Source organism: Bombina bombina, chromosome 8 (assembly GCF_027579735.1).
Source record: "Bombina bombina isolate aBomBom1 chromosome 8, aBomBom1.pri, whole genome shotgun sequence".
Taxonomy (NCBI): Eukaryota; Metazoa; Chordata; class Amphibia; order Anura; family Bombinatoridae; genus Bombina; species Bombina bombina.
Genome location: NC_069506.1, coordinates 69,606,142 through 69,628,898, shown reverse-complemented (window position 1 = coordinate 69,628,898; position 22,757 = coordinate 69,606,142). Strand labels below are relative to the sequence as shown.

Sequence of the window (22,757 nt, the reverse complement as noted above, 5' to 3'; positions counted from 1 at the left end):
GTGTGCTCTATCTGAATCATGAATGTTTAATTATGACTTTAGGGTTCCTTTAAATGGATAGTATTAATTTTCTCTCCTTCAATGTATTTTTAATAAACCATTTTACAGTGCTGTTAGTGTTGTGCTGATATCTCAGGGTGTATCAGTTCACCCTTTCTTCAGGTGTTGCTCAGCCAGTTGAATCACAAGAAAGATCCCAGGATATATGAAGCTCAACTCCGTGTAGCATTCAAATGGGAAAAATAAACGTGCTAGAACTGTGCTTAAGTTTAAAAAATGGTTTATTTAAAAAAAACACATTAAAAACAAAAGCAGTGAGTTAAAATAGGGGTGCCCAAGTTTTACCCCCTATCTGCAATGCTTTTCTCAGCAACTGCCGTTTCATCAAGCATCTCTGATCTCTACATAAGGATGTAATTGCAAGGGGATAAACAAAAAGTGGAGGAATGGGTTAGTATATGGCAAATATATTGGTAAATGTAAGGTTGAAAATTTTGGAAGTAAAAATATGCAGGCTATCTTTTATTTAAATTGGACTATACTTAGCAAAAGGATTTTGGAGTGCTTTCAGATAACAAGCTAAAAATAAGTGTGCAATGCAAGGCATGGACTACTAATGATAATACGATACTAGCATGTATTAAAGAGGCGTTGATGCATGGGAAGAAAGCATCATTCTGACGCTATATAAATCCCTGGTAAGACCTCACCTTGATTATGGAGTGCAGTTGTGGGGACCAATTTTAGAAAAGAGCATTACAGAATTATAAAAAGTTTAGAGAAGGGACACAAAACTAATAAAGGGAATGAAGAATTTAAACTATGAAGAGAGACTAGCCAAATTGGGTCTATAGAAATGATGCTTCTGAGGTGATAAAATTATGTTATATAAATATATTCAAGGTCCATATATAGAATTGGAGGAAGTTCTGTTTATTCCAAGGTAGTAATAAGTCACATTTTAAGACTGGAGGAGATTTAATCTCCAGCAGAATACATGATTTGTTCACTGTAAAAACAATCAATTTGTGGCTACCAATACCTTATAAATTTAAAAATGTCTTAGATACATTTCTGGCTAAAAACACAAATCAAGGATTAATAAATTGCTTTTTTTAATGTAGGCTTTCAAATGTTTAATGTAAGTAAAATTTTCAGCCTTTTTATTCTAAATATGATAGGTTCTTTATAGATTGAACTAAATGGACTTCTGTCTTCTTTAACCTCATCCAATATAATGTTACTATGCAATTTTTATCTACTGGTTTGGTTCTCTTTATAAACCATAAAGAAAAAAAAATGAATGCAGTTAAAATAGTTTTGAAAGTAATTAATACTAACATAAATTGTATATGGCCAACTTCTTTACACATTGGGACCACAGATGAACATTTTAGAAGACTTAAGAGCGCCTTAAAAATAAAATACACTATTTAATACAGGATAGTAATTAAGAATGCATTTTAAGAAAGTTTACTGTGGAGTGTAGATGGTCAAATGATTTCACAAGTTCTTCAAAATCAGCTAAAAGAGATGTTGATGGTGGCTGACAGTCACTGTACATATTTTATTTCCTTCAATATTGAAACAGTGTTTAAACTGTTGCTTCCTAAATGCTCTCTGACAACTTAGGGGTTAATTTATTATTGTGCGGACGGACATGATACGATTTAGCATATCATGTCCGCCGCACATCGATAATTGCTGACATTTATCATTGCACCAGCAGTTCTTGTGAACTGCTGGTGCAATACCGCCCCCTGCAGATTTGCAGCCAATCGGCTGCTAGCAGGGGGTGTCAATCAACCCAATCGTATTCAATTGGGCTGATTGCTGTCTGCCATCTCAGAGGTGGTGGACAAGTTAAGGAGTAGCGGTCTTAGGACTGCTGCTTCTTAACTTCCGCTTCAGGCGGAACTGAAGCGAAGTCGGTCGGAAGCAGTATTTGCTGCTTCATAAATCGACCCCTTAGAGTGGTTTGATGAAAATCACCCCATGCTCATTCAACCAGGGTGGTTAGCAAGCCCTACATTCATACAATTGGTTGTGTGTGGGGAAGGGGGCACTCGTGCAAAAGTAAATATCGGGAACAAATGTGTCCCCAATTTGTAATAACATTTGTGAACTTTGTCCGCAAAATATTCACTGCAGTTTTGTTGTTGACTTTTTTTTTATTTATTTTTTATTTTTGTACAGTTTAAAAAAAAAAATCAGTTTAGTACATTAGTAGTAAAAGTAATAGTAAGACAAACTGAAGAACAAAACAGGGAAATTTAATTACTGGTACTATGGGCCAGAAAAGTAACTGATACAACAATATATTTCAGGTGCAATTTATATTATAATCTATGAAATCAAGTAGGATTACATGTCCTCCTAACTTCCAAGGGGCAGAAGGGAAAAAAGTCAAGGTGGAGGGGTTCTAGAATATTAGTCGGGATCTTAATGCCATTATTCTATTAATTTAAAATGTCATTGATATTCCCAATAATTTTTTACTGATAGAGATTGCATCTGTTTATTTCTTTTATAGAAGACATAGCCCTTTAGAGAAATTAGTTTGGTACTTCAAATAGCCCACAAACAGCTAGATTACAAGTTTTGCGTTATGAGTGAAAAAGCAGCGTTACGCTTCATAACGCTGCTTTTTTCCTAACGCCGCTATTACAAGTCTTGTAGGTATAGGTGTACCGCACACCTTTTTGGCCGTCACGCAACGTCAGTACCGCACTTTTAAAAAAAGTCCTTATTCAATGGGACTTCCATAGCGCCGGTATTATGAGTTTGCCTGGGAGGCCAAAAAATAAGCGGTACATCCTATAACTGACAAGATTTGTACTGCCATCTAAACTCAGTAGTTATGAGTTTTACGTTACAAAGCTGTAACATAAAACTCATAACTAAAGTTCTAAAAAGTACACTAACACCCATAAACTACCTATTAACCCCTAAACCGCCGCCCTCTCACATCGCGAACACTTTTAAAAGCTTACTAACCCCTAATCTGCCGTCAGCCCTCACCGCCGATATAATAAACCTATTAACCACTAAACCGCAAGCCCCCCACAACGAAATAAATTATTAACCCCTAAACCTCTGACCTCCCACATCACTAACTCTACATAAATATAATAACCTCTAAACCTAACCCTAACGTAACCCTAAATCTAACCCTAACACCCCCTAATTTAAATATAATTAAAATAAATCTAAAGAAACCTTACAATTATTACCTAAATAATTCCTATTTAAAACTAAATACATACTTACCTGTAAAATAAAACCTAAGCTAGCTACAATATAACTAAAAGTTATTAACTATTTACTAGCTACCTAGTAAAAATAAATACAAACTTACCTATAAAATAAAACCTAACCTGCCTTACACTAAAAACTAACATTACAATAAAACAAATTAAATTATTAAAATACAATTTTCTAAATTCCAAAAAAAAATAAAAACTAAATTACAAAAAATAAAAAAACCACATTATCATAAATAAAAATGAATTACTCCTAATCTAATAGCCCTATCAAAATAAAAATCCCCCCCAAAATAAAAAACCCTAGCCTACACTAAACTGCCAATGGCCCTTAAAAGGGCCTTTTGTGGGGCATTGCCCCATAGCTCTTTTACCTGTAAAAAAAAAAAAATACAAACACCCCTCAACAGTAAAACCCACCACCCAACCAACCCCCCCAAAAAAAAACCTATCTAAATAAACCTAAGCTAACCATTGCCCTGAAAAGGGCATTTGGATGGGTGTTGCCATTAAAAGGGCATTTAGCTATTTTACATTGCCCAAAATCCTAAGCTAAAAAAAAAAAAACACCCAAAAAACCCTTAAAAAAACCTGACACTAACCCCCGACGAGCTACTTACAGTTTTCGAAGTCCGAACATCCATCCTCATACAGACGGCAAGAAGTCTTCATCCAGATGTCATCTTCTATCTTTATCCATCCGGCGCAGAGCGGGTCCATCTTCAAGACATCCGGCGCCTAGCATCCTCTTCTTACAATGGTTGCTGTAGAATGAAGTTTCCCTTTAAGTGACGTCATCCAAGATGGCGTCCCTTACATTCCAATTGGCTGAAAGATTTCTATCAGCCAATAGGAATTAAAGGTGAAAAAATCCTATTGGCTGTTGCAATCAGGATTTGAGCCTATTGGCTGATAGAAATCTTTTTGTTCAGCAAGATCTCCTGACTACAGTGATACCACCTATACATAGGTTTGTTAGGTTGTTTGGAGTTTGCAATGCCAAACTTCTGACATGTGTTTGTGATTTTTTTAAATTTAACATATTTTCTTTGTCTATCTTCTTTTGGGGGGCCTTTTTACATACCCCGATTTATTTGCTCTCCATGAACGTGCATATATTGCAGAAGTTGAGACCCCAAGGTATTGTATATGGGGTGTTTTGATGCAACTGTTTTAGCCAAAAAAAAATGGAGAAAGTGCGTGGTGGTATTTTTTTATTTTTACACACACATTGCTTTTTGACTATGATTTAGGAAAGCCTGTTGTAAGTTATTGCTAGAAAACACTCCAGGTTGTTTTCTCCAAGACCTCCTGAGTACACTTATGCCCCCATGCATAGGTTTTGGGAAAGTTCTGTTACAATTTTATGACTTGTAATTTGAGTTAAAAGTGAGAGTATTTCTTCTGATAGGACTATTAGTTTGGGGCCTATCACATACCCCAGTTTTATTTATTGCCATGAAAGTGTATATATTTGAAATGTTGACACCCCAAGGTATTGTATATGGTGTGCTTTGATGCAACCGGTTTAGCCAAAAAAATTGGAGAAAGTGTATGGTGGTAATTTTTAAATTTTCATTTTTTACACACACATTCCTTTTTGACTATGATTTAGGAGAGCCTGCTGTAAGTTATTGCAAAAAAAATCACTCCAGGTTGTTTTCTGCAAGACCTTCTGAGTACACCTATGCCCCCTATGCATAGGTTTGCTAGGATTTTGGGAAAATACAGCACCAATTTTGATGCACACTGGCTTCATTGTGCTTTCCGCTCTGCCACGTACAGAGACCTCCATAGTCCTCTCTGTATGGATGGTAGTAAGAAGGTCTACATTCTTCTTGTTTATGTATTTAACTGCCAACAGCTCCTCTTGGCGCAGAGCTGAGTACTCCCCCCTTCGTAGCCGGGTGTATGCAAGTTGTCCTGGGAAACCTGCACAACTCTTTTTAATTGTACATCAAGCTACTGTATAGCTTGAACAAAAGGACACTTGTATAGAAATGATCTTAATACAAGTGATACCCTTTGTTCATCAGCAGTAATATCAGGTACCAGACAATCTTGCCACTGGTTCCCATATGTTCTGGGCAACCTGGAGGGTCAAGGTAGATATCTTTGCCCTCATACACCTTTTAAGGCCTGAGTATACCCAGTCTCGCTCTCACATAGCTTATACACCTTTACCCCATATCTGGAGCGTTTGGAAGGAATATACTGCTTTAATCCCAGCCTTCCCTTATACTTCATCAGGCATTTATCCACACATATATTCCTTTCAGGTGTATAAGCCTCTGCAAACCTGGCAGCAAAGTGGGCAATCAGGGGGGCAGATTTTATGTAGAATCATTTCATACCTCTTCCTCCACATACACTGGGAGAAAATGAGGGTAGAGCAGATGGGGCTACTGCTCCAGTAGGAGTGAATGGAGTTTTTTTATGATGCCCATCAGCATAGTCAATGCCCGGAATTTTTTAAATGTTGGTACATTGATGGGGGCCCATTGCTGACTTTCCAAATATGAGTCAGGCTTTGCAGCATGGAACTGATGGGCATATAAATTAGTTTGGGCGACAATGTTCCCCAATACATCATTGCCCAGAAACACCTCCATAAACTGTTGGGTGCTAAATCCTGTGACATCCATATTGATGCCTGGATTTGCAGTGAAGGGTGGGATTTCTGGCCTCTGGTGACTACCCATTCCTCAGCAGCAATGCCAACTGGAGCAACACGTCTCCTGGCAGGGGACTAGCAGTCACAGATACATCACTATCAGTTGAGACTGTATGTAATGATATATCTGAGCATATGGCAGCGTCAAAATTGGGGTCTGAGTCAGACATAGAGGCATCTGACTCTGACACAAGGATTTCATACGCCTCCTCAGCACTATATATTCTCTGTGACAGTATTTATTTTTATCTGTCACAGAAAAAAAGACTAAAAAAAAAAATCAACACAAAATTTAAATTTAAATGAACTAATTGGCTCTGAAAAGAGCCTTTGGGTCTCACAAAAAAATTACTAAAAAAAAAATAAACCCCTAAAAAAAATGAACAGACAGCAAAAATGTGCAGTTGTGCTACTGCCAGTCATTTATAGTGATCACTGGCAAGCTATGGGGTAATGGCTCTGAAAAGAACCTTTGGGTCTCACAATTCTTGTATATATATATTAGATAAATCTCACTTTCTTAAACACAGATCTCTCTCTCTCTCTCCCCCACAAAAACACAAGTGAGGAGAGGAAGGGAGAGCCACACTGATCAGAGTCAATTTTTACAAATATTGACATGATCAGACAAATGGGATATTTTATTACTAAAAATGAAATTATAGAGCAAGCTTAAATTGGATGAGGCAGGCTAGGGACACCCCCAGAAGCCCCATGGTGCACTGGACATCGCTGTCTTTGAAGCCTCATAGGGGTGAGGGAGGGGGGGCTATATGGGTCTTTTATATTCAAATATATACTATATATATATATATATTTATTATTATTTTACCCCTTACTGAGTGCCTCGACCCACCGAGGCACCCCGCACACAAGCAGAGCATCGGAAGCCTGTCTGATCAGTTCCGATCCTATGCTAGACTGCCGGGCTCCACGTGGAGCGAAACCAGAAGTGATCACTCATGGGGAGTGATCAATCCGGGGCCCGGCAGTTGGTAACAGTATTGCAGGATGCCTCAACATCAAGGCATCTCTTCCAATACTGTTAAAGCGTCTGGAAGCGATCTCGATCTCTTCCAGCGCTCAGATTACCTGAGGACATACAGGGTACGTCCTTGGTCATTAACAACCATTTTTGTAGGACGTACCTTGTTTGTCCTCAGTCGTTAAGTGGTTAAAAATGCCTTATGTGAAATAAAATAACCTCTGTATTTTATTGATAATTATATCGCTCTTGCTATGAAATTCAATTCCAGTATTGTTAGATTTATTATGCAAATAGGGAATGTTTACACAAGGAACATTCTACAGGGGATGCCTTATTGGTAAATCAGATGGTTCTCCAAGTTTGGTTATAACAGATCAAAAATATCAGATGTGCAAAATATTGAATTGTAGTATTTTATTTATTTTTATGCAAAGTTTTCAGTTTTAAAAATCCCATTGTTCTTCTACGGTTTCACAGAAATTCATCTGTTCATTAAATCATTAGTAATACTGTCACACATATGTTTTTTTTTCTCTTTGACTTTGTTTGAAATGAGTTATCCTCTGAATAAGGTTGGCAGGTGTGCTGCAATCTCACTAATATTTTATCCCCCACAGTGATCCCTGTGTGGCTGTATAATGGATTTATTAATATTATGTTTAGTGTGGTGAATTTAAAATATAGTCTGTAATGCAAAATAAATTATTTTACTCTTGAGCAGCAGCATGCCCCCTTAATGTCTGTGTTTAGCTTGGCTGGAAGCAAATTCTAATATAGGAATGAGGAAAAAGGAAAGCTGAGTCTTGAAGTGGATGAAATAAGGTTTTATTTAGGAGCAGGCTTCATCAGACACATGGTAAGCTCCTATCTTACGCGTTTCGCACATGGGCACATGCGCTTCATCAGAGAAATTCTAATATAGGGCTAGAATACGAGTGGAGCTCTATTAATCGATTTAACTCTGCTAGAAGTACGTTTTTTGTGCGTGTCGGTTAGCGTGCGTATTACAATTTTGAAGTAAAAGTTTCCACACGAGTGTTAACCTGGCACTACCGAAAATCTGAACATAGAATATTGCGACCGTGTTAAGGTATTCCCCGTAGACTTTGATGTTGATGGAGCATGAAAAGTGGAAAAACATTCATACTCACGTGCAAACCCTACATGAGATATTAATATTTCACATTCCAATAATCTTCACATAGCAGAATATGTTCTATGTATTCTAAAATACACATTTATATATATATATATATATATATATATATATATATATATATATATATATATATATATGATGTTTTTTGGTAAAATATATATCTATACATATATATATATATATATATATATATACACTGTGTGTGTATGTATATATATATATATATATATATGTATCAGTATCTATTTATAAATACATAGTTAAACACTTTAAATGTGTTTTTACATACTTGCTACTTGACTGCAAAGAGCTCCAGTGCTCTTACATATATAAATAAATAGATTTGCATATATAAATATATATATATATATATTTATACATATGTATTTGTGTTTATATGTGTATATACTGTATGTCTGTAAAAACTACATGCTGAGTGGTGGTTAAGGTAAAAAGGCCTTCAGAATACTCTTGAACATACTGTAACTAGAGTTGCCGTCTTGGCCATGTTTTCTTGCTCACTTATGAGCTAGCCAACAGCATAATACATGTTCCTCCCTGCAGCATGTGTAACTCAGAAGTGTCCAGGAAAACATGACCGAGGTGGCAATCCTAACTAACACCCACCATCAGCCTGTTTTTGAGTCTTCAGTTTGCAGATACAAATACCATTCTATACTTCTTTCACATAGCAGAAGAGACACGAGTTGCTTCTTTCCTGCATCAGTTAACTTCATATTGCATAGGACACTTTTAAGTTCATCCTAACTTGTGCAAAAGAGAAAACTTGAAAAAGTAAAATAAAATAAAAAAAATAAAGAGACCACCTCGTTATCATTGATATATTGAGACACGATCACGAGACAAGATAATTCACTAGAGTAATAACTTCTTTCTAAATCCTACTGCTGAGTTGCAGTTAAGTTGAAAAAATCCCAACCAGGCCTTGAAAATACCCTTGAACATACCGTAATAATCACCATTAGCCCCTTTTTCGAATCTTCAGATTCTATATACAAATACCATTCTATCTAGTGATACTACTATAACACAACAAATAGACATTCAATATTTAACATTTACATGCATTTACAGACCCCATTTTGCAAACTTGTTTCTGAAGGTTCACACTTGTATTTATTGTTTTTCCACATTTTTAGTGGCTCCTGTTTGATGTGCGAAATATCATGTATTGTGCTCTTTAATACAGAATTTCCAACATGAATGAAATGAATAAATGTACATTTATAAAGATTACTAATATTGTGCTTATTGGAAAAAAGACTTTGTCCCATTTTGTCCACTTGGTATCACAGCAGGTGGGCAGCAACTCCTATCCACAATTACCATTTCATGAGCAATTACTTGTGCAGCCATGCCCCTACTTTTGTGCAGCCAATTGCAGGAGAGCAGGGATGATCAATCATCTCGGTTGGACATGATCGGGATGATTTAACTCTGCCACCATTGACATGGTGGAGAGGTTAAGTAGCAACAGTCTTAAGCATTTCAATCCCGCTGACGAGCACCTACATCTCTCAGGCTCCAAAGCTGCATCCACAGCTTCATAAATGTAGCACTAGTTACATGTGAAAAACATTTTGTGCATTAAAATAAAGAAAAAATATCATAGGTTCAAGTGACAATTTTGTGTTCAATGTAAAGAGCTTGTATTTGAATATCTACAGTTTATTTTGAAAACTGTAAAACTACATTCTCGAATAGTAGTCTTGATAACACAGGTAATTATAAATGTCAGTTTCCCAAAGTAAACTTAAAAACATTAAATAAAAATAACACAAATGTGTATTCTTTTGAGAACAATAACGAATACACTACCATTTTCAGCAGGTCACATGGTAAATACTATTATTATGTGACATAGACTAGACTGTGTTCAATGCATCTAAACTATTCTACAATTCCGGGCTTGTTGACTGCTTATTATTTATTTATTTATTTTGCTCTGGTTTGAGGCAGAGATTAAATGATTTATTTCAATATTTTTCTGAATTCTATTCTGTTTGATACAATAATTTTTTTAATGACATATTTCTCATATAACTTTATTTTAGGTATTTGCGTTTGGTAAAGCTGAAAAAAAAATGTTAATGAGAATTCCAATTTTTCTTTTAAAACTCAAGTTTCGCAAATGTTTTACTTTATTATAGTAATTCTTATATTTAGTTATATGAAATAGTTATTAAAGGAAAGACACCAATTAAAAAAAATAGTTTGACATAATATAACCCTGTAGTCATGTAACTGAAAAAAACATAATACAATTTTTGAGATTTTAATAGATCTTCTATGTAGTTTGTGAGGATATCGAAAATATTTTTTTTTTTACTCCTATAAGTGTTGTTGGTAATGTAGGATTAGATTATACAGAGAGAAAAAAATCTAGCCGGCAGGGACTTAGTTAATCAAACAGCTTGGGGTATACCTTCTGCTAATATAATAAGGAGCATAGGACCAGAGGCAAATTTAGTTTTTTTTCTTCGGCTCAAGCCTATTAAGATATGTGAGTACATGCTCATTAAGAAAATCTTTTATGGATTATCAACACATTTCATTCGTGATACTCTGCCTATAGACGTTTCTTTTTACATTAACACACTGTTTAGTGGACTTCCATGGTTTATGTCTAGGCCAAAGAAAATGTACCCAAATTAATATTAATTTTAATAATTTTAATTTAAAATATATTTGCGTGTTCATGGTGCTATTTTTTTTAATTATATTGAACATTAAAGAAACATTTTTTTATTTTTTTATTTCATAATATATATCAACAATTAAAGGTTTAAATAGTCTGGATTCATAAGAAAAAGAATAGTCATCCAATGTAACCCAATGAATCAAAGCACAGGCGGAGTTCTAGCAAATTTATTATGAGTACCACCTGGGGCACTAATGCTTTAGACCAGGGGTGGGCAATTATCGGCCCTCCAGATGTTATGGAATACATCTCCCATGAATGATGCATTATGGCTGAAAGAGCATTATGGGAGATGTAGTCCATAACATCTGGAGGGTCCATAGTTGCCCACTCCTGCTTTAGACAATAATCAGGAACACCTTTAGTTCCTCCTCAATAGTATTTAGAGGGCATCACTTCTATGGCCCAATCCCAGGCAAAAAAACATCACCAAACCTTTGGATATAGCGTGTCTGGATTAATACAAAATATTACTGAAGTTTTTCAAAACTTTCAGTCCTTTCTTTGGTAACCCCATATCAGTGTGAGGAAGCTCAGTAAGTTTAAAATTATTCAATCTTTATTGTATACAAAGTAAAAAATGTATGATGCAAATACATTCACAGTTGTATCAAGTTGTATCCCAGCCAGCACATCCACTGACGCGTTTCACTTAAACACTTTTTCAAAGACATTCTGAGCTTCCTCATACTGATACAGGGTTAACAAAAGAAAGGACTGAAAGTTTAGAAAAGCTTCAGTAATGTTTTGCACTAGGGCTTTTGGCCTAGCACTGCTTGTGTAGTATTTTCTTTCAAAAAGTGTAGTAACTTTTGTAGTAGTAATGTCATAGAAAACACGATTGATGTATTAAATATTGTATTCAAATTTAAAATTTAAAAAAGAACCAGTATTTGAGACCAGAACTGGGCATTAGTAGGTGTGGCTAGGTGGTTCATGGTAAAATATTCAAATTTAAAAAAAAAAATTATGGCCAAAAATATGTGGACACCCCTATAATTATTGAGTTAAGGTATTTGGTGTTAAAGCCACACCCATTGCTAAAAAGTGCCTAAAATCCAGCACAAAGTTATGAAATCACCATAGACATAAACTATCAGTACAATGAGTCATACTGAAGAGCTAAGTGAATTTAAATTGGCTATTTTTTTTCCAACCATGCAGATGACAGTAAAAATATCACCTAAAAACAGTTACTCTGGAGAGTTGAAGTCGTATGAAGTAACTGTGGCATGTTTAAGGTGTGATAGAGCTTGAGTAGAGCAATGGACAAAGCTTTTAAACCATGATTGTCCCACAAGATGCTGGACAGTTATGAAAACTGTGCTCATGAATCATGGAAGAGAGGAAGAAAAATAAATGTACTTAAAGGGACACCCAATTTTTTTCTTTCACGATTCAGATAGAGCAAGCAATTTTAAGCAACTTTCTAAAATACTCCTATTATCAATTTTTCTTCATTCTCTTGCTATCTTTATTTAAAAAGCAGAAATGTGATGCATAGGAGCCGGCCCATTTTTGGTTGAGAACCTGGGTTATACTTGCTTATTGGTGGGTAGATGTAAGCCTCCAATAAGCAAGTGCTATTCATGGTGCTGAACCTAAAATGGGCTGGCTGCTAAGATTTAGATTCCTGCTTTTAAAATAAAGATAGCAAGAGAACAAAGGAAGAAAAATTAATAATAGGAGTAAATGAGAAAGTTGATTAAAATGTCATGCTCTATCTGAATCATGAAAGAAAACATTTGGGTTCAGTGTCCCTTTAACAGAGTTTGTGGAAAGTTATATCCACTTTAGTGTCACAATAACCTATTTTATTAAATGTACCGAATTCACTAACAAATGTAGATGTCAGTGGGATTCTCATAAAGTCTGCAGTTGCTTGTATGATACAAATTATGCCATTAACAACATAATAGACACCACTGCCAGGTCTCTAAGCAGGCATGATGTTTAATACTAGCACACGGGACTGCACAGCATATGTACATATGCCACTGGAAAAACAGTAATAACTGTTACTAGAATGCTAAAGGAAGTATATTGCAAACATGCCTCTATTTAAAATTGACATGCACATTTCAATGTTGACCTTTCTCTTAAATTAACTTGTATTATAGAATAAAATAGTAACTGGTAAAGTTGGAAACTAATTTGGCCTACAGTTCAATGCTAGTAAGGAATAAATGTCACAAACATTTTAAATTGTAAAGTATATTATATTGCAACATTAATTAACATTAATTAATTGCCTATATCATATATATATATATATATATATATATATATATATATATATATATAACAGAGGGTATTGGCACAGATCCACTTGCAAATAAACATCACATTTTAAAATGCTGCAAAAAAACACCTATGCTTTATATTAAAATTGGGAACTTAGTCACACAATATGGCCATATTTTGCATAGCCAGTCACCAACTTACAAGGTATCCCAATGTTGACTGGTCCTAACACTACAATACTTTGCCTTTTTAGGCTGAATCATTCCTGATTTTTCTCTTCATAATAGAATGAGACTCCCTGGCTTTATATACACAACTTCATTGCACTGTCATAAGTACACCAAAGCTTGGGTGGGGTGCTTTAACCAATGGAAGATGGTCAATCTCCCTTTATTTATAAATACAAATACAAATTTCAGTTGAAACCTAACAAAAAGTTTATATAAAACAGTTACCTAGTTACATATATAAAACAGAGGGTATTGGGCACATCCACTTGCAAATAAACAAAATATTTTTAAATACGACAAAAAATTGCCTGAAAAAAACACCTATGGTTTTATATTAAAGGGACAGTCAAGTCCAAAAAAAACTTTCATGATTCAAATAGGGCATGTAATTTTAAATAACTTTCCAATTTACTTTTATTACCAATTTTGCTTTGTTTTCTAGGAGGTTCATATGCTAATTTCTTAGACCTTGAAGGCCGCCTCTAATCTAAATGCATTTTGACAGTTTTTCACCACTGGAGGGCGTTAGTTCATGTGTTTCATATAGATAAAATTGAGCTCATGCACGTGAATTTACCGAGGAGTGAGCACTGATTGGCTAAAATCCAAGTCTGTCAAAATAACTGAAATAAGGGGGCAGTCTGCAGAAGTTTAGATACTAGGAAATCACAGAGGTAAAAAGTGTATTAATATAACTGTGTTGGTTATGCAAAACTGGGGAATGGGTAATTAAGGGATTATCTATATTTTAAAACAACAACAATTCTGGTGTTGACTGTCCATTTAAAATTGTAATCTTAATCACACATTATGGCCATATTCTGCTTAGCCAGTCACCAATTTACAAGGTGTCCCATATATATGGTCAAATCACCAGCCCTACACTCAATTATTCAATTACTTTATTGGACCCTTGTGGGACAAGTGTTCCCTTCTTTAGACAAACAAACAGTGTACATAGTGTGATATATATCTAATCAAAAATTCATGTGTTAATTGCCTAGTCAACCAATCGGACATCTCATTACAAAAGTTTGCAGTGTGCAAAAACTTCTACTTTGCTGAGGCTGTGTGCAATCTACTAAGTCCAAAAATATATCATTCAATCCTCTATGTTTTGCTATGAGATCCATTTTGAAAATCAGAAGTGGTCCGTATCAAAAACTGTAGGTGCTACGGTTCATATCATTGTATAGTTTTATGTTAAATACACAAAGATTCTATCTTAAAATATACTTACTTGCTATTCTATATAGTTATGTTGTGCTCATATTAGGCTAAATTACAAGTTGAGCGCAAAATACATACCCCCCAACTGTCCAGATTTTTGCGGGAAAGTCCTGATTTTAGCTGTCTGTCTTGCTGTCCCGGGTTGCTAGCCATCTGTCCTGCATTGCCCCATGCATTAAAAAATGTATGCTTTTTTTTTTTTTTTTTTTTTTTTTTAATTCTATAGGGCACATACTCAGAAGCAGCTGGATTTTCTATCCAGGGTTATATACCTGTTAGATTCCTTGTGGAAAAGTAATGTTGTTTGAGTTAAGCAGGAGTAGGAAGGCTGTATACCCTCTGACCGCAGGTAATGGTGACCTCTGACCCCTGGTAGTGATGGCGTCTAACCCCTGATGATAATACTAGCATGTCTTCAGTTTTATACGATGAGCAGTGCTAACACCAGGGTAACGAACATAGCCAGCCTCAGACTGCCAGCTAATGTGCTTGCCAACCCCAGGACCCCATACAATGAGTTACAGATACCCATATATGATGTAGTGTGTGTGTCTATCTGTATCTATAAGTGTGTGTGTGTATCTGCATGTATAAGTGTAAACTGTGTAGTGTGTGTATCTGTATGTATAAGTGTAAGCTGTGTAGTGTGTGTGTGTGTGTGTGTGTGTATCTGTATGTATAAGTGTGTGTGTATCTGCATGTATAAGTGTATACTATGTAGTGTGTGTGTATCTGCATGTATAAGTGTATACTATGTAATGTGTGTGTATCTGCATGTATAAGTGTATACTATGTAGTGTGTGTGTATCTGCATGTATAAGTGTATACTATGTAGTGTGTGTGTATCTGCATGTATAAGTGTATACTATGTAGTGTGTGTGTCTGCATGTATAAGTTTATACTATGTAGTGTGTGTGTATCTGCATGTATAAGTGTATACTATGTAATGTGTGTGTATCTGCATGTATAAGTGTATACTATGTAGTGTGTGTGTGTGTATCTGCATGTATAAGTGTATACTATGTAGTGTGTGTGTATCTACATGTATAAGTGTATACTACGTAGTGTGTGTGTATCTGCATGTATAAGTGTATACTATGTAGTGTGTGTGTATCTGCATGTATAATTGTATACTATGTAGTGTGTGTGTATCTGCATGTATAAGTGTATACTATGTAGTGTGTGTGTGTATATGCATGTATAAGTGTATACTATGTAGTGTGTGTGTGTATCTGCATGTATAAGTGTATGCTATGTAGTGTGTGTGTATGTGTAAGTGTATGCTATGTAGTGTGTGTGTGCGTGTATCTGCATGTATAAGTGCATGCTATGTAGTGTGTGTGTGTATCTGTATGTATAAGTGTATGCTATGTAGTGTGTGTGTATCTGTATATATAAGTGTATGCTATGTAGTGTGTGTGTGTATCTTTATGTATAAGTGTATGCTATGTAGTGTGTGTGTATCTGTATGTATAAGTTTGTGTGCATATGCCTGTATAAGTGTATGCTATGTAGTGTGTGTGTATCTGCATATGTAAATGTATGCTTTGTAGTGTGTTACTGTGCATTTTTGCTAACTTTAAAGGCCAGAATCTAGAATATTAATGAGGAATGCAGAGAGCAGTTTTAAAGAATCTATTCTAAAATGTCAAATTAAGATAAAAATATTTAGCACTGTCTCTGCAAAGGTTAATTAAATACAGAGCTCAGATAGCTATACCAGTGGTTTGAGCTTGTGTTTGATTTGCTGCCTAAGAGTATTAAAAGATATGACTTTATTTAGAATTTTATTTATATTACTTTGGTCTTATGATTTTTTAAGCCCCGCCCCTGCTCCTGCCCACCACATTTAAATTTTTGCCGCGGGGGGGGGGGTTGTCCCTCTTTTGAATTTTGAAATGTTGGGAGGTATGAAAATATCGCTTCCGCAAAAGCGATATTTGTGGTAATACCAGCGCACACAAATGTGTGCTGGTATTACAAGTGAGGTGTAATGTGAGCTCAACCTCGTGTTCACATTATACGGAAGCATTGTGCTCACAAGAGTGTGCTTCCATAGGCTCCAATGGGAGCCTCGTTCTTATGCCGTGAGACACGGCGTGAAATCTAACGCAGCAAAGGGGGTAAGTCGTTCAGCGATGGGCAGCAAATATAAATATATATGCATATGAATATATACAGTACACATACATTTATGTATTAATATGAGTATATTCACATATTAACACATAAATATGTATGCATATACATATATATTTACAGGGAACACACAATCCCCAAAGACTGCAATGTAAAAGCCAAAAAAAAAGGGACCTCACATGTTATTTTGGGGGCATTTGGGGGACATTTAAAAAATTAACCAGAGGTCTAATTGTTACCGCAAGCTCATGGTAGGAGTAACCAGCAACTTTTAATGGCTGGTTATTTATTGCGCGCCCCTAAAAAAATGGGCGAATTTGCCCATTTGTGGGCATGCGATAAATTAGTGCTCCACTTGTAATCTAGCCCATTATGCTTATTCTGCTTCCCATCTGGTTATTGGTTTGTTTATGTTATACTGGATATTGTTGATATCTTCAAGCTGGAAGTGGTGTAATACTACGTTCTGGACATTATTATTGTCCCACAGCAGATGTTATTTCTAAGTTTTATTATGTATGTAGTATAATAAGTACACATAGATTGTGTAATGCACTAAGGGCTCCATGTACGAAGCAGCAAAAGCTCCTCTGGGGCTTTTGCGGGGCAGGTTGCGGACAGCTTCTCAAGTTTAGAAGCTGTCCACACGCCTTTTAATACATGGGGGCCTAAGCCTCAGTACATACACATTGTAATGGATATCTGTTGTATAACACAATATACGGGCAAAATAAAGAAGTAAATGGTATTTGTCTAACTGTGCTTATTAAGTGAGTGTAACCTTATTATAATCCATGTACAACATATATTAATTAACCCCTTAAGGACCAAGGTCGTACAGGGTACTGTCACTTAATGACCAAGGACGTACCCTGTACGTCCCCAGAGTTTTCAAGTGCTGGAAGTGATCATGATCGCTTCCAGCCGCTTCCATGTTATTGCATTGATGCCTAGATATTTAGGCATTCTGCAATAACATTTTTTAGGCATCCGGTGCAGAGAGAGCCACTCTGTGGCCCTCTATGCATCGGCCATCGATGGTGCCGATCGTAGGTGGGTTGGAGCCATAGCAGGGAGGCGGGTGGGCGGCCCATCATTGGTTGATATCTGGATCCTGTCCCCTCTGTGCTTCCTGGAGCATGCAAGGGGTTGGGGGGGGGCGGGAGCGTGCGCATGCTACTTTCAGTATTAGCACACAGGAGTCAAAGAAGGGAGAGGGATTAGGAGGGGGGGAAATGTTTGGGAAGGAATCTGGGGGTGGGTAGGGTATTAAGGGTGGGCAGCTAGGCAGCTACACTACAGAATTGGGGTTTGTTTGTTTTTCCAGCCAAAAAAGGGCAAATTTTGTAGTAAATGGGTACTGGCAGACAGCTGCCAGTATATAAGATGGCGGCCAATAGGTCGAGGGGGGGAGGCTTAGAAAATTGTTTGGGGGGGATCAGGGAGGTTGGAGGCTAAGGGAAGATCCTACGCTAAAGATAATATATATATAAAAAAAAATCTTAAAAACAAAAACAAAACACCTTTATTTTTATACAAGCAGGCTTTCTGCCAGTACTTAAGATGGCGGTTACAATTGTGAGGTGAGGGAGGGAAGAGAGCTATTGAGGGGGTCAGGGAGGGATCAGGGGGTGCAATATGTAAGGTGGGAGGCTGATCTCTACACTAAAGCTAAAATTTACCCTACAAGCTACCTAATTAACTCCTTAACTGCTGGGCAAAATAAAAGTGGTGCTCAATGGCTTTTAGCGGCCTGCTATTTCTGAACAAAGGGGATCCCAGAGAAGCATTTACAACCATTTGTGCCATCATTGCACAAGCTGTTTGTAAATAATTTCAGTGAGAAAGCTAACGTTTGTGAAAAAGTTAACAATTGTTTTATTTGATCGCATTTGTCGGTGAAATGGTGGCATGAAATATACAAAAATGGGCCTGGATCAAGACTTTGGGTTGTCTACTAAAAAAAATATATACATATATATATATATGTGAAGGGTTATTCAGGGATTCTTGACAGCTATTAGTGTTACAATGTAAGTATTGCTAATGTTGAAAAAAAAATGGTCTGGAAATAGTAAAGTGCTACTTGTACTTATTGCCCTATAATTTGCATAAAAAGCAAAGAACATGTAAACATTGGCTATTTCTAAACTCAGGACCAAATTTAGAAACTATTTAGCATGAGTGTTTTTTGGTGGTTGTAGATGTGTAACAGATTTTGGGGGTCAAAGTTAGAAAAGTGTGTTTTTTTTCTATTTTTTCATCATATTTTATAATTTTATTTATAGTAAATTATAAAACATGATGAAAATAATGGTATCTTTAGAAAGTCCATTTAATGGTCAGAAAATCAGTATATAATATGTGTGAGTACAGTAAATGAGTAAGAGGAAAATTACAGCTAAGCACAAACGCTGCAAAAATGTAAAAATAGCCCTGGTCCTTAAGGGTAAGAAAATTGAAAAATGGTCTGGTTAATAACTCATAGTAATAATACAAATCCTTTAAAAAATAAAAAAAAATATATAAATGAAAACAAAATGAAAATTCTCAAAGCTTTTAAGGTTTACAAACTGCATACTAAGCAAGATATCAAAATGTAATGCAGACAGTCTTACTTAGGTGGTTACCAGAGATTAGTCCAAACATACAGTTTCCCCACTGTAGAATGAAAACAGAGTAATTTCTGTTTTCTTCTCTCCTGTATGGAATTTCATGTGCTGCCCACAGGTAAAATGTGCCTTAGTTTACATACCATATCCCAGACTTGCACCTGATTACACAGTGTATACTCACAATATAGGATTAATTACCTTAGCCTCAAAAACTCATCTATGAGTAAAATGTTTTACCTGTATTACCTGAGCATCCCAGGATGATTATATGTGTGTATGTATGTATGTATGTATGTATGTGTATGTATATATATATATATATATATATATATATATATATATATATATATATATATATATATATATATATATATATATATATATATATATATATATATATATATATATATATATATATACCGGTATATAGTATACACACACACAGTGGAAAATGTGGGTCATTTATATTGCTTAGGTTCACTGAATTAATCAGACCACTGAGTGGAATGAAGTACAATATTTACATTACTGTAGTGTAGTTGTGATATGCTGTGACCCATTATATTTTCAGCTATCTTTATTTTGGAATCCATTTTGTTAGTATAGGTACAATATATTTTACAAAACATCAAATTGGTAAGAGTTTATTGTATCTGCAAAGAATTATTTGCATCTAGTTGTTTTACTAATGCAAAAATATAAAACCTATGACAAAGAATATGGTTAATATAAAAAAGAATCTGGAGCTCTTGTCTGTATCCTTGAATTTCTCTTGTCTGCTTGTAAAGAACAGATTTAATAATATTGAACATAATTGTTTTAGTTTTTATATTTAACGTCATTCTCCTTGAGTTTTCAAACTAGACAATTATAGAAATGTGGTGAAATAAAAGGTGAATAAGTTAATGGCAATGATAAGTGAAGATAGATATAATGCTATGTTGCTTACTTTGCTGTGGCCATCAACCAATCATTGACTGAATGCGCTCCAGCCTCTCTTTGAAAGGGGGATTGGAAACACTAAATTACAGAAAAAGTAGGCAAAATACAGTATATAATATAAGTGCACTTCAAAGTTGTTGTTTTTTTATAGTATGCCTAGTTAAGTATCTTATGGGAAATTCAATTTTGAGTTTTCTGTTCCTATGCATATTTTTAGTTGAGTGGAATGAAATACATTTTGTTGTTTGTTTATTTATTTAAATGATTGAATACTCTAGTCTGTCACACTTCACCAGGCATATGTATTTGAGTGTTTTTTTTTTCTTTTAAACGTATAGGGCTTTATAAAGTTGCATTAAAGGGACACTGAACCCAAATTTTTTTCTTTTGTGATTCAGATAGAGCATGCAATTTTAAGCAACTTTCTAATTTACTCCTATTAGCAAATGTTCTTCATTCTCTTGGTATCTTTATTTGAAAAGCAAAAATGTAAGTCTAGATACCGGCCCATTTTTGGTGAACAACCTGGGTTGTTCTTGCTGATTGGTGGATAAATGTATCCACCACTAAACAAGTGCTGTCCAGGGTCCTGAACTTTCTTTTGCAAATAAAGATAGCAAGAGAACAAAGAAAAATTGATAATAGGAGTAAATTAGAAAGTTGCTTAAAATTGCATGCTCTATCTGAATCACGAAAGAAAAAATTTGGGTTCAGTATCCCTTTAAGAAAGAATGGACAGTATTTTGCTTGATTTAGGCTGACGTTTTCAAAATCGGATATAAATTTCTCAAAGATGCTATTTACCAGGATTGGAAAGTTTTGAAGAAAGTAATGTATCTTAGCATACACTGAAGAATGAAATTGTAGACAAATCAGCTACGAATGGAGGGGAGGTATTAGCAAAGATATGACATAAAAGATGGAGGTAGGTGGAGCCCTGATGCAATATTTTGTCTAGCAAATATGATTAAAGTGAATTAGTTCTGTTACAATATATATATATGGGTTACACTCGTATTATGAATTGAAAGTAAACTGTTTTTGCTCGCTAAGCACAAAAAGTCGAACTTACAATATCGCGTGCAAGTCTGTATGATATATTATATATATATATATATATATATATATATATATATATATATATATATATATATATATATATATATATATATATACATACATACATATATTGTTATGAATATTATCCTTTCCTATATTCAGTAGTGTACATGCAAAGTGTATTATGTGTTAAGACGCAATGAATATTATGGAACCTCTATATCATTCTTTTAATGTATCTCAATATATATAAAATAGTGGTTACCAAGTTTGCAAGAGCAATGTGTGCACTCTAATGACACGCTGAATTATATCATGTGTAAAAAATAATCAACATAAAACCTGAATCCTTTTAGTTCTGATTTGTCTATTAAATAAAATGAGACCAGATCAATAAACATATTTTATTACAAGAATTATTGGAAATATTAAGCAATGTTTGAATAAAGCAAATCAATAAGCAGATATTGTTACAATGATTTAAGGATTATCAGGTTATAACTAATGAAAACAGTCACTAAATTATTTTATTTGCAGTAGCTTGTGTCTATAATAGAGAAACTGAAATGTTTGTTATTTAAATAATCAGCATAAGTGGCACGAGTCAGGTAAGCTAAACATCATGACAAACAATAACAATTGGCGACAGATAGCCTTACTAGGTTAACAGGAATTACATAACAAAAACATTTGTGGCTATAAAGGGCAAACCCGAATTGATTAACTCACCTGATTAGGGGCCGGATTACGAGTGGAGCGCTAAAAGTTCCGCAAAAGCGAAAAGGTGTAAATCTAGAGTGTTTGCACGCCTTAGGTTTTTCTCTCGTATTACAAGATGAAAGTAAACGTGATCGATTTAGCGCAATTGAAGTTAACACTTGTTGGGATAGCTCATCCTCAGAACTCTGGTTTACATGTTTCATGAAACAAAAAAGTGTCACAAAATACATTAGAAATTACAGTTATACTCATAGAGATACATACATATACAAGTCTAAATATGTCAGAAATAGAGAGTGAAACAGCGCTATATAAAGATAAACCGGGAAAGTGTACTAATATGTATATTTCACAGACTCTGTGTGGTGATATAGTTTATTATTGGTGTACAAAGAATAGATACCACAGTATGATAATACAATCTATATATCTAGATGTAGTCTGGTAATGGATCTGGATTCTGCCAGATCTCTACACCTCCACTGAATACATATAATATATATACACAAGCTTGACAGGTATCTGACAGCAGGTGAATATAACTACTTAAATAGGCAATCCTTAGGAGAGAGTGTCTATTAGGTATCCTTAGGTTCAGTTCCAAACAATCCCCACGAAGTGCAGCTCAGTCCAAGCAAAAAAAAGATTCACCTCTTCATGAAAGGATCCTCCCAGGTATTCTATAGAATAGAGAAAAGACAAGCGCATGGGGGGTGCACCTAGTGCAATAAACGACAAACTGGGTGACTTCAAAATAAAAAGATGTACAGCA

At 35.2% G+C, this 22,757-nt stretch overlaps 1 protein-coding gene across 1 annotated transcript in view; it reads left to right on the top strand.

Annotated features, from left to right (window-relative positions):
- AJAP1 (adherens junctions associated protein 1) overlaps positions 1–22,757 on the top strand; it is a 246,665-nt gene that overhangs the window by 113,133 nt on the left and 110,775 nt on the right. The gene's annotated exons all lie outside the window — the stretch shown is intronic.